We start from the raw sequence: 15,501 nt of genomic DNA on the forward strand, positions 1-15,501 counted from the left end.
GGTCGGCGCTGCAGGCCGAGGTGCAGAGGTCAGCGCTGCAGGCCGAGGTGCAGAGGTCGGCGCTGCAGGACGAGGGGCGAAGGTCAGGGCCAGCCTGGGAGCTGGTGGAGACGCGGGGGCTCTCCTGGGGACTGGTGCTAGCTCGGAGGCTAGCGCTAGCTCAGAGGCTAGTCGAGGGGCTGGGGCTAGCTCGGAGGCTAGTAGAGGAGCTGGGGCTAGCTCGGAGGCTAGCCGAGGGACTGGTGCTGGCTCAGGGGCTAGCCGAGGGACTGATGCCGGCTCAGGGGCTAGCCGAGGGACTGATGCCGGCTCAGGGGCTAGCCGAGGGACTGGTGCTGGCTCAGGGGCTAGCCGAGGGACTGGTGCTAGCTCAGGGGCTAGCCGAGGGACTGGTGCTAGCTTAGGGGCTAGCCGAGGGACGGGTGCTAGTTCAGGGGCTAGCCGAGGGACGGGTGCTAGTCCAGGGGCTAGCCGAGGGACGGGTGCTAGCTCAGGGGCTAGCAGAGGGACTGATGCTAGCTCGGCGGCTAGCCTGGTGGCTGGTGCTAGCTCAGAGGCTAGCCAGGGGACTGGTGGCTGCGGCTGGGAAAAGCGGAAGACAGGTGGAATTAGTCTGGCAGGGGGAAGCCTGTCTGGTTGCAGCTGCGCCATCACACCAGCTCAGCCACCAGTACTATCCCCCCCCTCCGAAAGCGGATGCCAGACGCTTCCTGCTGACAGAGGAACAGTCTTTAAGGGTGGGAGGAGGGTGGGAGGAGGGTGTCCAGGCAACGAGAAAATTCCTCCTTGCTGATATCACTACTGAACATGCCTTTCCATGACCGCTCGGCAGGACAAGACAAATCCTCCGGTTTGAAGCGAAAAGAAAAGGCCATGGTGAATGGGGGAATAGGAGAGAAAAAAAAAAAGTCACTGGGGGCGGGGCTAAAGTCACTGGGGGCGGAGCTAAAGTCACTGGGCCGTCAGGTCCCTATATATAATTTGGCGGGAACTTACTGTAATGGTTTACTACGGGAGGTGACGGCAAACATACACCAGGGGGAAGTATATACAAATATTTATTATATATGTAGACAATATAGATATATATATAATAATAATAATCAATACAACTAAACTAAGGAAATGGAGTGTGAACTAGAATACAAGAGTGTGTGGTGTAAGACTATGTGTGTAGTTAGCTGAAGTGTGTGTGTTACCAAGTGTTGAACAGAGATGAGGAAGTCCAGGGGTAGAGGGGAGCCAAGCGAGGGAAGTCAAGGATCGAGGGAGGCAGTCAGTGTCCAGAGGGAGATCCGGGGAAATGTGAGACGCACAGCTCACTGTCCAGGCGACGGAGGGTACTGCGGGGACACGGGAGAAGACAGGGGATCAAGGCACGGAGAGGAAACAAGGAGAGAGAGCTAAAGCTTCGCTTACGGTTCACCATGAGAAGACTAAGTTCCCACGCCGATCCTTGGGTCCACCCTGCCTTTATCCGGCACGCCCTCATCAGGATCAGGTGTGCAGATAGCCGGTGAGTGTTTGCAGCTGGTGGCTGCTGCAGGGCGGAGACGCGCGCGGCGCGTCCCTGGATGTGCGCACCCGTGGGCGTGTCCCGAGGTGCGCACAGACGTCAGGGGTCTGAGCCGTAACAATAAAAACAGTTCCATAGAAACTAGTAATTAATGAAAATGAGTAAAATTAACTGTTAAAGGTTAGTACTATTAGTGGACCAGCAGCACGCACAATCATGTGTGCTTACGGACTGTATCCCTTGCAGACTGTATTGATATATATTGATATATAATGTAGGAACCAGAATATTAATAACAGAAAGAAACAACCCTTTCGTGTGAATGAGTGTAAATGGGGGAGGGAGGTTTTTTGGGTTGGTGTACTAATTGTAAGTGTATCTTGTGTTTTTTATGTTGATTTAATAAAAAAAAACAACAACAAAAAAACGATACCGATAATAAAAAAAACCATACCGATAATTTCCGATATTACATTTTAAAACATTTATCGGCCGATATTATCGAACATCTCTACTAACTATCTAAATGGGGGAGGTTTTTTTGGGGGTTGGTGCACTAATTTTAAGTGTATCTTGTGTTTTTTTTATGTTGATTTAATAAAAAAACAAAAAATAAAATAAAAAAAACGATACCGATAATAAAAAAACGATACCGATAATTTCCGATATTACATTTTAAAGCATTTATCGGCCGATAATATCGGCCTGTCGATATTATCGGACATCTCTATTTACAACCTATCTATTTACAAACGTATGTATTATGTGTGATAAAAACAATAATTTTTTTAATATACAACGTTGAAACAGAAACTTCCCTATAACCAATGTTATCTCAGCTGTGTATCTTGTGTTTTTATGTTGATTTAATAAAACAAAAACAAACAAAAAAAACAAAAAACGATACCGATAATAAAAAAAAACCATACCGATAATTTCCGATATTACATTTTAAAGCATTTATCGGCCGATATTATCGGACATCTCTACTAACTATACCTTATTTTCCGGACCATAAGGCGCACTGCCGATGAATGGTCTATTTTTGATATTTTTTCATATACAGTCGCAATCAAAAGTTGACATACACTTGTAAAGAACATAATGTCATGGCTGTCTTGAGTTTCCAATCATTTCTACAACTCTTATTTTTTTTATGATGAAGTGATTGGAGCACATACTTTGTTGGTCTTCAGACCTCACAAAAACTTATTCTCAGAAGAGTGGAAACTTGTTGAAGCTGCAAACATTCCAGATCTAAAACTAATCTTACTGTCAGAAAATGTTTATTTAAATTTAAAGTTAAAGTTCTGAGTTTCCAATGAACAGACAAGAAGCTGTCTTTGTTGTACCAAGCCAAACACTTGGAAGATTCCGCTGCGTACTATAGAAACAGACGGGAGGGGTCACCCATTGTCCTCAAAAACCTGATCAAGCTGAATCCAGGACAAGCCCGAGCCAGAGGGATTTTCTTTTGTCTTCAATGTGACCGAAAACAAGGACTGTTTACATACTCCCCATTACGGTTGACGAATGTGTTGTTGCGTAAACATTGAACATCTAAATAAAAGAGAAGACGAAAACCTTCTTCGTCAGAGCGTGGTGCAGGACTGTACATAGAGTACAGTGGCCATGTCTCTCCTCAATATTGAGTCCAAATTTAATTCTGTCTCTGTTTGATTCCTTGCCTTTTGTCTTGTTTAATAGATGTCATCAGTGTTTGAACCTGACACTTACCATGACAAAAAAAAACTGAAATAGGATCCATTAAAGCAGGGGTTCCCAAACTATGGCCCTTGTGCCGGATTTGGCCTGCCAGCATCCACAAAAAAAAAAATATATATAAATGTATATATATATACAGTCGCGATCAAAAGTTTACATACACTTGTAAAGAACATAATGTCATGGCTGTCTTGAGTTTCCAATCATTTCTACAACTGTAATTTTTTTGTGATAGAGTGATTGGAGCACATACTTGTTGGTCACAAAAAACATTCATGAAGTTTGGGTCTTTTATGAATTTATTATGGGTCTACTGAAAATGTGAGCAAATCTGCTGGGTCAAAAGTATAGATACAGCAATGTTAATATTTGGTTACATGTCCCTTGGCAAGTTTCGCTGCAATAAGGCGCTTTTGGTAGCCATCCACAAGCTTCTGGCTGAATTTTTGAGTTGAGTTGAGTTGAGTTTGAGTTTATTTCGAACATGCAAGCATACAACATGATACATCACAATTTCCAGTTTCTCTTTTCAACATGTTCGAAAAGGAGTAGGAAGAAGCAGAGCTTATTTAATCCTACCCCTTTTCTTTACATAACAGTTGCAAAACTTTTTCTTCACTTCCTGTTCACAATTTTTTTCACAATAAACTCCATAAGTAATCACAATAAAAATAAATAAATAAATAATAGTAAGAATTTAATAATAATAATTGGTGAAGTAAGTCATATTTCATATGATGAGATAAGTAAGATTACTTTAAGAATGAATGAATGGATGGATGAAATAAATTGAGAATGTTTGTCATGGTTCTTCTTCTTTGTACTTTGTAAACACTTTAAGTTTGAAGAGTTTCTTGAAGTGTATCATATTAGTACATTGTTTGATTGCTTTGCTTAATCCATTCCATAATTTAATTCCACATACTGATATACTGAAGGTCTTAAGTGTTGTACGTGCAAACAAATGTTTTAAATTACGTTTTTCTGTAAGATTATATTTCTCCTCTTTTTTTGAGAAGAATTGTTGTATATTTTTGGGTAGCAGGTTATAGTTTGCTTTGTGCATAATTTTAGCTGTTTGCAAATTCACTATGTCGTGGAATTTCAGTATTTTTGATTCAATAAATAAAGGGTTTGTATGTTCTCTATATCCAACATTATGTATTATTCTAACTGATCTTTTTTGTAACACCGTTAATGAATGAAGTGTACTTTTGTAATTATATCCCCATATTTCTACACAGTAGCTCAGATATGGTAACACTAGTGAGCAGTAGAGAATATGAAGGGATTTTTGGTCTAGAACATGTTTTGCTTTATTCATTATTGACGTGTTTCTTGCAACTTTATGTTGTATATTTTTTACGTGAGATTTCCAGTTCAATTTATCATCAATCATTATACCTAGAAATTTGGTTTCGTTTACTCTTTCAATTTCTATTCCGTCTATTTGTATTTGTGTTTGACTTTCTCTTCTACTGTTACCAAATAGCATTATTTTAGTTTTACTAAGATTCAACGATAGTCTGTTTTTGTCAAACCATCTTTTTAATTTGTTAATTTCTTCTGTTATTATTTGTATTATCTCCTGTGTGTTCTCTCCTGAACAAAACGCTGTTGTATCATCCGCAAATAATACTAACTTTAAATCTTTTGTAACTTTACAAATGTCATTTATATAGAGATTGAATAATTTAGGTCCTAATATTGATCCCTGAGGTACACCACAGGATATATTTAGCGTTGTAGACGTGTGTTTGCCTAGCTTCACGTATTGTTTCCTGTTCGTTAGATAACTTCTTATCCAGTTTAAGACTAACCCTCTGATGCCATATCGTTCTAGTTTTTTGATTAAAATATTGTGATTAATTGTGTCAAATGCTTTAGTTAGATCCATAAAAACCGCTGCCGCACATTTTTTACTATCTATTGCATTGGTAATTTCTTCTGTAATTTAAATTAAAGCCATTGAAGTTGAAACATTAGCTCTGTATCCATATTGGTTCTCTTCGAGTATTCTATTTTTATTTATGAAACTTTCTAATCTGTTATTGAACAGTTTTTCAATGATTTTAGAAAATTGTGGAAGTAGAGAAACAGGTCTATAATTTGTAAATTGATGTTTGTCTCCAGTCTTATAAATTGGTGCAACTTTAGCTATTTTCATTTTGTTTGGAAATGTACCTGTTTGAAATGAATGGTTACTAATATACATTAATGGTCCTGAGATCTCTTCAATAACCTTTTTTATCGTTTCCATATCAATTCCGTTACAATCAGTTGAAGTCTTAGATTTACATTTTTTTGCGATTGTAACTATTTCCTCCTGTGTCACATTACTGAGGAACATGGAGTTGGGATTTCGCTCTATGGTATCATTATAGTCCTCAATTGGAACTGGGTCTGGAATCCTTTCTTCCAATTTTGGTCCAATATTTACAAAATAATTATTGAAGCTTTCAACTACTTCCTTTATGTTTTCATTTTTTTTATTTTCATCTAAGAAGTATTGAGGGTAGTCCCTCTTAGTTCCATTTTTAATAATGCTATTGAGGATGCCCCATGTTGCTCTCATATTATTTTTGTTCCTGTCCAATAATTCACTGTAATATTCTTTTTTACATGATCGTAGTATGTCTGTTAACTTGTTTTTATACTTTTTGTACTTAATTTCTGCCTCTATAGTTCTTTGTGCTATAAATTTTCTATATAGTGTATTCTTCTTCTTACAAGCATTTTTTAATCCTTTTGTCATTCATGGTTGATTATTCTTTCTCTGCTTGTTACTGAGTTGTATCCATGGACAATGTTTGTCATGAAGTATTATGAACTTGTTTAAGAAATGTTCATATGCTTCATCAACCTCTTTTTCATTATACACATTGTCCCAATCTTGCTTTTGTAGCTCAATTTTGTGTGCATAGTCTTCGAAATGTCCTTTTGTCTTCCATGTTCTTCTTGTAGTTTCCATCATATATTGTAAAAACTGGCAGATGATCACTAACGTCGGTTATAAGTAGACCACTTGTAGTGTTATTATCAAAATCATTGGTAAAAATATTATCAATAAGCGTGGCACATTGTCCTGTGATTCTGCTTGGCTTTGTGATTTTAGGATATAGACTGATGCTGTACGTTGTATCAATGAAGTCATCAATAGACTTTTGCTTGTTGGGGTTCAATAAGTCAACATTAAAGTCACCACATAAGAACATTATTCTTTGACCATTGTCCATGTAAGTTGCCTTGATCCATTCTTTAAATGTTTCTAAACTTGACTTAGGTGATCTATATATACAACTGATGAATATGTTTTTGCTTTTTTCCTGACATATTTCAATGGTTATACATTCTAAGATATTATCTATAGCAAATTACATGTTTTTTACCACTTTGTAGTTCAGGTTCTTCATCCCGTACACAGCTACTCCTCCATTTTTGTTGGTTCTGTTGATGTAGTTTAGCTCATATCCCTCCAGATCAAAATATATTCCTTTTTTATTATCAATCCATGTTTCTGTGACAGCAATCACTTTGAAGGGTTCGTTGATGTGTTCCAAAAAGTTCTTAATGTTGTTGTAATTTGCATACAAGCTTCTACTATTAAAATGAATAATTGACAATTTGTTATCACATTCAATGTTGCTATTATAATGATCATCTGTATAATAAAAACAACTATTACTGATGTGGGAGAAAAAATTTGTATCTGGATCTATATCATTTTCCAAATCCTGGTTTTTGTGATCTTTGTTGCAGAAATTTTTTAGTTCCGTATTTTCTTGTTCAACAATCTTTGATGTTGTTTCAATAATCTCTATAAGTGTAGGTGGATGCAATCCTGAATCTAGGTCCTCTTGTTTAGTCGTCCCTTGGAACATAGTAGTGCCGATGCTGAATTCAGGTGCTTGTTTTCTGTCAGAGTCCATTATCATCGTTGTTGTGGTAGCTGTGTAAACTTTAAAATTTGTCCAGGTCCTTGATGTCAACAAGGACAATTACTCTTGCTTCTGGACTTCCATTCAGCTTGATGTAGATTTTACAGTTGGCGCTCCAAGTTCCCTGGATTTTTCCCTGCCTTCTCAAGTCGCGTGCTTTCTTGGCGATTTCAGCATTACGTTTTGTGAGATGCTCATTCATGTACACATTTGTTCCCTTCAGCTTCTTTCCCTGTCTCAGCAATGCCATTTTAGATTTTCTGTTTACGAGTTTCACGAGCACGACTGGAGTGGCGTTGTTGTTTCTTCCGTTCAGTGGGATGCATGTTTCGATGGTATTAATGTCAATTTCAATTTCTTTTGATTGCAGAAAGTTGACCACTTGCTGTTCTGCTGAGACCATATCCATTTCATCTGGTTCACCTTCATTATTCACAGCTTTCGCATAGGATCTTGGTTTAATTCGGTGCCCTGTCACAATGATATCATTCATTCGTTTATCCTGATCCATTTCATCTATGATGTTCCTCAGCATGTTGTTGTCTTCTTGAAGGATCTTCATTTGTTTGCTCATTTCAGTGGCTTCTTTATTTCTGGAGTTGTTCTCTTTTTTCATTTCTTTAATTTCTTCTTTAATTTCTTTCATATCCTCTTTCCATCCATCCATCAATTCTTCCCATTTTTCTATCATTTCTTCTTTAAATTCCTGGAGTATTTTTTGTAGTATCCCTTCTTGAATCCCATCATGTCCTGTGCCCAGCTTCAAATCAGTCTTTCCAGTCAATCCTTTAACTTTTGGCATTGCGGCAGTCACTGGCGTCAGCGCCTCTTATGTCTTAAGGGCAGTTACTTCTGTGACTTGCGGCACTTTTAACTTGTTTTTTCAACAATTTCGTACCTTGCGCCGTTCAGAGATCAATTTGAGGTGTCAGCCTGTCAACTTATATCACTCTGCGACGTCGGGATCACTTTAAAACAGCTGTAAACTCGCTGTAGCTTTTGGTTGCTAGGCAACCGCTTTGAACTGCGGGAGGCGCCTTTGGCTTGAGGCTAACGGCTCTTCCACTCGCCTTATTTCAGCGTATCAGTGCCTCTCAACTGACCAAAATCATAACGAAGATGCCAGGTGACTCTCCTTGGCTGTGATCGCAAATCAGTGGTCAAATCAGTGGTCAAAATCTTCAGACTTAACAAAAACTCCGGTAGCAGAAGCGGAGCTTTTTTTCTTTGCGTCCTTTCTCATTGACAGGAAGTGTGATTGATTGTTTGACCACTCCTCTTGACAAAATTGGTGCAGTTCAGCTAAATTTGTTGGTTTTCTGACATGGACTTGTTTCTTCAGGTGAAGGCCATTCTAAAACCTTCATTCTAGCCATTCCTTTACCACTTTTGACGTGCGTTTAGGATCATTGTCCTGTTGGAACACCCAACTGCGCCAAAGACCCAACCTCCGGGCTGATGATTTTTGGTTGTCCTGAAGAATTTGGAGGATTTTCCCATTTTTCATTGTCCCATTTAAAGCACCAGTTCCATTGGCAGCAAAACAGGCCAAGAGCATAATACTACCACCACCATGCTTGACGGTAGGCATGGTGCTCCTGGGATTAAAGGCCTCACCTTTTCTCCTCCAAACATATTGCTGGGTATTGTGGCCAAACAGCTCAATTTTTGTTTCATCTGACCACAGAACTTTCCTCCAGAAGGTCTTATTTTTGTCCATGTGATGTCAGATGAAACAAAATTGAGCTGTTTGGCCACAATACCCAGCAATATGTTTGGAGGCGTAAAGGTGAGGCATTTAATCCCAGGAACACAATTCCTACCGTCAAGCATGGGGGTGGTAGTATTATGCTCTGGGCCTGTTTTGCTTGATTGATTGAGACTTGTATTAGTAGATTGCACAGTACAGTACATATTCCGTACAATTGACCACTAAATGGTAACACCCGAATAAGTTTTTCAACTTGTTTAAGTCGGGGTCCACGTTAATCAATTCATGGTAATGGAACTGTTGCCAATGGAACTGGTGCTTTACAGAGAGTAAATGGGACAATGAAAAAGGAGGATTACCTCCAAATTCTTCAGGACAACCTAAAATCATCAGCTCGGAGGTTGGGTCTTGGGCGCAGTTGGGTGTTCCAACAGGACAATGAAAATGCTCGCATAATCCTGGAGATTCTACTATGGAGGTTAACTTGTGTCTTTAATACAGAAGCTTTTTGGTCACTGAATTTATGTAACTGAATTATTTGCGTTAAAATAGATATGGTAACGATAAAAAAGGTTATTTTCAGAACCTCTGACATATATCAGCAACCTATCATTTCTAACCGGCAAATTCCCAGACAAAATGAAAATTGCGAAAGTCGTACCAGTTTATAAGAATGGAGACATACACCAGTTTACCAACTACAGACCTGTTTCTCTACTTCCACAATTCTCCAAAATCACGGAAAAACTATTCAATACCCGATTAGATAAATGTATCAATAAAAGTGGAACGCTTGTGGAGAACCAATATGGATTCCAAGCAAATATCTCAACATCGATAGCATTAATCAGAATAACAGAGGAAATTACCAATACAATAGATGGTAAAGAATGTGCGGCCGCAGTATTCATGGACTTAACAAAAGCATTTGATACGATTAATCATGATATTTTAATTTTAAAAAATTGAACGATATGGCATCAGAGGGTTGGTCTTGAACTGGGTAAGAAGCTACTTACCCAACAGGAAGCAATATGTGAAGATGGGTGAACGTGTGTCAACACAGCTAGATATATCTTGTGGTGTACCCCAGGGATCAATAGTGGGACCAAGATTGTTTAATCGTTATATAAACGACATTTGTAAAGTTACAAAGGACTTAAAAGCCTACTGAAATGAATTTTTTAAAATTTAAACGGGGATAGCAGATCCATTCTGTGTCATACTTGATCATTTCGCGATATTGCCATATTTTTGCTGAAAGGATTTAGTAGAGAACAACGACGATAAAGTTCGCCACTTTTGGTCTCTGAAAAAAAAGCCTTGCCCCTACCGGAAGTAGTGTGACGTAGTCAGTTGTTCACCTCCTCATATTTTCCTATTGTTTTCAACGCAGCTAGAGCGATTCGGACCGAGAAAGCGATGATTACCCCATTAATTTGAGCGAGGATGAAAGATTTGTGGATGAGGAACGTTAGAGTGACGGACTAGAATGCAGTGAAAGACATATCTTTTTTAGCTCTGACCGTAACTTAGGTACAAGCTGGCTCATTGGATTCCACACTCTCTCATTTTTCTATTGTGGATCACAGATTTGTATTTTAAACCACCTCGGATACTATATCCTCTTGAAAATGAGAGTCGAGATTGCGAAATGGACATTCACAGTGACTTTTATCTCCACGACAGTACATCGGCGAAGCTCTTTAGTTACTGAGCTAACGTGATAGCATCTGGCTCAAATGCAGATAGAAACAAAATAAATAAATCCCTGACTGGAAGGATAGACAGAAGATCAACAATACTATTAAACCATGGACAGGTAACTACACGGTTAATAATTCTCAGCCTGGCAAAGCTTAACAATGCTGTTGCTAACGACGCTGAAGCTAACTTAGCAACTTAGCAACCGGACCTCACAGAGCTATGATAAAAACATTAGCGCTCCACCTACGCCAGCCAGCCCTCATCTGCTCATCAACACCCGTGCTCTTCTGCGTTCCAGCGATCGACGGCGCGACGAAGGACTTCACCCGATCACAGATGCGGTTGGTGGCTAGCATCGGCTAGCGCGTCTGCTATCCAAGTAAGTCCTCCTTGTTGTGTTGCTACAGCCAGCCGCTAATACACCTAAACTTTCTTCTTTGCAATCTCCATTGTTCATTAAACAAATTGCAAAAGATTCACCAACACAGATGTCCAGAATACTCTGGAATTACGAAATGAAAACAGAGCTTTTTGTATTGGCCTCAATGGGGGAGTCATACCTCTGTTCTACTGGCTACGTCACGCGCATACGTCATATCCAAAGGAGTTTTCAACCGGAAGTTTCGCGGGAAATTAAAATTGCACTTTATAAGTTAACCCGGCCGTATTGGCATGTGTTGCAATGTTAAGATTTCATCATTGATATATAAACTATCAGACTGAATGGTCGGTAGTAGTGGGTTTCAGTAGGCCTTTAAAGTTACAAACCCCATTTCCATATGAGTTGGGAAATTGTGTTAGATGTAAATATAAACGGAATATCGTATTTCCTTGAATTGGTGCCGGGAATATGGTATTCGCATGCCTCCAATTACAGCCGGGTCAAACTCGTTTCGCAAAATAATTAGCGCATGCTTGGCACTTCCGCCGGGTCAAATATGAGTCATTAAATGACTCCCGCCTCCTGGTGGTAGAGGGCGCTAGTGATCCTTCTTGCGACTGCTGGTACTGCAGAAGAGTGCTGCAGAAGAAGACAACCGGCAGAAAGAGTGCGCAGCCATTGTTTGCTTGGACTTTTACCATGGAGGATTACATATCTAAAATAAAACAGTTTTCTAAACTAGACTTTCAATCGAAGCAGGAGGTAATACTTAAAAGGAAGATCTCCATCGAGACAGAGAGACTTTTAAAACTGAAGAAAGATAAGGAAGACTTCTATATCGATGCTTTTTTTCAAAAGGAGCTGGAATGGACTCATTTATACCTAAAGGTAAGACAATAATAACGTTTTTTTTTTATTAAATGTGCTTTTCGTGATAAGGTAGGCGCCGGAGTGAGAAGAGGTTTTAAAATAATTAGCGCATGCTTGGCCATCCCGCAGGCTTCTGGTAAACGCCGGAGTGACAGGAGGTTTTAAATTAATTAGCGCCCCTGCGGCTATTCAAGGAAATACGGTACAATGATTTGCAAATCATTTTCAACCCATATTCAGTTGACTATGCTACAAAGACAACATATTTGATGTTCAAACTGATAAACTTTTTTTTTTTGCAAATAATCCTTAACTTTATAATTTGATGCCAGCAAGACGTGACAAAGAAGTTGGGAAAGGTGGCAATAAATACTGATAAAGTTGAAGAATGCTCATCAAACACTTATTTGGAACATCCCACAGGTGAACAGGAAAATTGGAAACAGGTGGGTGCCATGATTGGGTATAAAAGTAGATTCCATGAAATGCTCAGTCATTCACAAACAAGGATGGGGCGAGGGTCACCACTTTGTCAGCAAATGCGTGAGCAAATTGTTGAACAGTTTAAGAAAAACCTTTCTCAACCAGCTATTGCAAGGAATTTAGGGATTTCACCATCTACGGTCCGTAATATCATCAAAGGGTTCAGAGAATCTGGAGAAATCACTGCACGTAAGCAGCTAAGCCCGTGACCTTCGATCCCTCAGGCTGTACTGCATCAACAAGCGACATCAGTGTGTAAAGGATATCACCTCATGAGCTCAGGAACACTTGAAAAACCCACTGTCAGTAATTACAGTTGGTCGCTACATCTGTAAGTGCAAGTTAAAACTCTCCTATGCAAGGCGAAAACCGTTTATCAACAACACCCAGAAACGCTGTCGGCTTCGCTGGGCCTGAGCTCATCTAAGATGGACTGATACAAAGTGGAAAAGTGTTCTGTGGTCTGACGAGTCCACATTTCAAATTGTTTTTGGAAACTGTGGACGTCGTATCCTCGGGACCAAAGAGGAAAAGAACCATCCGGATTGTTATAGGCGCAAAGTTGAAAAGCCAGCATCTGTGATGGTATGGGGGTGTATTAATGCCCAAGACATGGGTAACTTACACATCTGTGAAGGCACCATTAATGCTAAAAGGTAAATACAGGTTTTGGAGCAACATATGTTACCATCCAAGCAACGTTACCATGGACGCCCCCTGCTTATTTCAGCAAGAAAATGCCAAGCCACGTGTTACATCAACGTGGCTTCTAAGGCTACGTCGACGTTATCGGTTACGTAAATACGTCGTTCTTGTGCGTCGACGCGTCGCATATTTACGTCTCACTACCGTCATGGCGGAGCGCAAAGCAGACGATGCGAGCGAGGGGAAAAAAGCATGCCAAAAGTTGTCAAAAGTGTGGGAGTATTTCAATAAACGGCCTAATAATGTTGTTGTATGCACACTGTGTCGAGCGGAAATGGCCTATCATAGCAGCACAACGGCTATGAACGAACATTTGAAAAGAAAACACCCGACAGCGTTCTTGCCATCACCATCAACTAGTCAATCGTCCGCGTGAGTATACGTCGTCATCATTACACAAAAACATGAATGTATCATTTGTATCTGCGTTGTAAATTCATAAACTAAAGCACCGTTTCGCTCTGAGAGGCGCGTTTGGCGTGCCTGTTCAGTGTTTACAAAGACGCGCTCCTCTTTAACGCTAACGTTAATTAGTTGCGCAAATACCTTTTACAACATTAACAGTTACATATACTATGTACAAACGAACATCATCATCGGTCTTACCTCTCAGTTCCAGCCACATCGACCCCTTCTGAGCGCCTATTTTCAGCTGCTGGGAATATTGTAAACAAGAAAAGAAGCAGCCTCACCCCAGAGCATGTAAACATGCTAACCTTTCTTCATTACAACTGTTAGTCACTCACTGGAATGAGTAGAATTGGTTATTGTGTACTGTGTTGGACTGGATGTTTATTTTGCACATTTTAAAAGCAATACTTAATGTTTACAGTGCTCCAGAATATTTACATTGCCACTTTTTTTGTGCTGGGTGTTTATCTTTATTTTTGCACATTTTAAAGCAAAATAAGCAATACTTTTACTTTTGTTGAAATGTTTACACTGTTGTTACAGAATATTTCGTTTTGCACTTTTTTGTATTGGATGTTTATCTTTATTTTTGCACATTTTAAAGCAAAATATGCAATACTTTTACTTTTGAAATGCTTATACTATTGCAGAATATTAAGATTTGCACTGGATGATTACTTTTATATTTGCACATTAAAAAGCAAATAAGCTACTTTTAATTTTGTTGAATGTTAAAAGTTTTAAATGTTTACATTGTTACAGAATTATTTGTCATGTTGTTGTCAATGTTGACTGAGTGGCCATACTTTTTTTTTTGGTAAATAAAAGCCATGCCTTTTGAAAAAACTGGCCTCCATTTTCATCTTCATTTTAAATTAAAAAAAATAATCGGTAAAAGGAATAATAATCTATAGATTAATCCCCAAAAAATATCTATAGATTAATCGTAAAAAATAATAATCTATAGATTAATCGATAGAAAAATAATCGTTAGCTGTAGCCTTAGTGGCTTCATAGTAAAAGAGTGCGGGTACTAGACTGGCCTGCCTGTAGTCCAGACCTGTCTCCCATTGAAAATGTGTGGCGCATTATGAAGCCTAAAATACCACAACGGAGACCCCCGGACTGTTGAACAACTTAAGCTGTACATCAAGCAAGAATGGGAAAGAATTCCACCTGAGAAGCTTAAAAAATGTGTCTCCTCAGTTCCCAAACGTTTACTGAGTGTTGTTAAAAGGAAAGGCCATGTAACACAGTGGTGAACATGCCCTTTCCCAACTACTTTGGCACGCGTTGCAGCCATGAAATTCTAAGTTAATTATTATTTGCAAAAAAAAAAAAAAAGTTTATGAGTTTGAACATCAAATATCTTGTCTTTGTTGTGCATTCAATTGAATATGGGTTGAAAAGGATTTGCAAATCATTGTATTCCGTTTATATTTACATCTAACACAATTTCCCAACTCATATGGAAACGGGGTTTGTAGTTTTATTTGCAGACGACACAAGTGTTTTCTGTTCAGGAGAGAACACTCAGAAGATAATACAAATAATAACAGAAGAAATGAACAAATTAAAAAGATGGTTTGACAAAAACAGACTATCCTTGGAGCTCAGTAATAATGCTTTTCAGTAACAGTAGACAAGAGCATCATACACCAATACAAATAGACAGAGTAGATATTGAAAGGGTAAAAGAAACTAGATTTTTGGGAGTATTAATAGATGATAAAATGAACTGGAAATCTCATATAAAAAATATACAACATAAGGTGGCAAGAAACATTTCAATAATGAACGAAGCAAAATACGTCCTGGGCCAAAAATCACTTCATGTTCTCTACTGCTCGCTAGTGTTACCATATCTGAGTTATTGTGTAGAAATATGAAGAATCAACTACAAATGTGCGCTTCATTCCTTAACCGTGTTACAAAAAAGATCAATTAGACTGATACATAATGTTGGATATAGAGAACATACAAATCTTTTATTTATTGAGTCAAAAGTTTGATAATTTGGTAAAATTGCAAACAGCTAAATTGATGTACAAAG

The 15,501-nt window shown here is 38.9% G+C and overlaps 1 protein-coding gene across 1 annotated transcript in view; it reads right to left on the bottom strand.

Moving 5' to 3' along the window:
- Window positions 1-1,131: 1,131 nt before the first annotated feature.
- Window positions 1,132-15,501, bottom strand: part of LOC133659872 (neurexophilin-1) — a 173,540-nt gene continuing 159,170 nt past the window's right edge. The window contains exons 5-6 of the transcript XR_009827736.1: window positions 1,420-1,623; window positions 1,132-1,343 (exon numbers count right to left, since the gene is read on the bottom strand). The gene's annotated coding sequence lies outside the window, so the exon portion shown is untranslated. The remainder of the gene's footprint in view (window positions 1,344-1,419; window positions 1,624-15,501) is intronic.

The sequence above is a fragment of the Entelurus aequoreus genome, linkage group LG11 (assembly GCF_033978785.1).
Source record: "Entelurus aequoreus isolate RoL-2023_Sb linkage group LG11, RoL_Eaeq_v1.1, whole genome shotgun sequence".
Lineage (NCBI taxonomy): Eukaryota > Metazoa > Chordata > Actinopteri > Syngnathiformes > Syngnathidae > Entelurus > Entelurus aequoreus.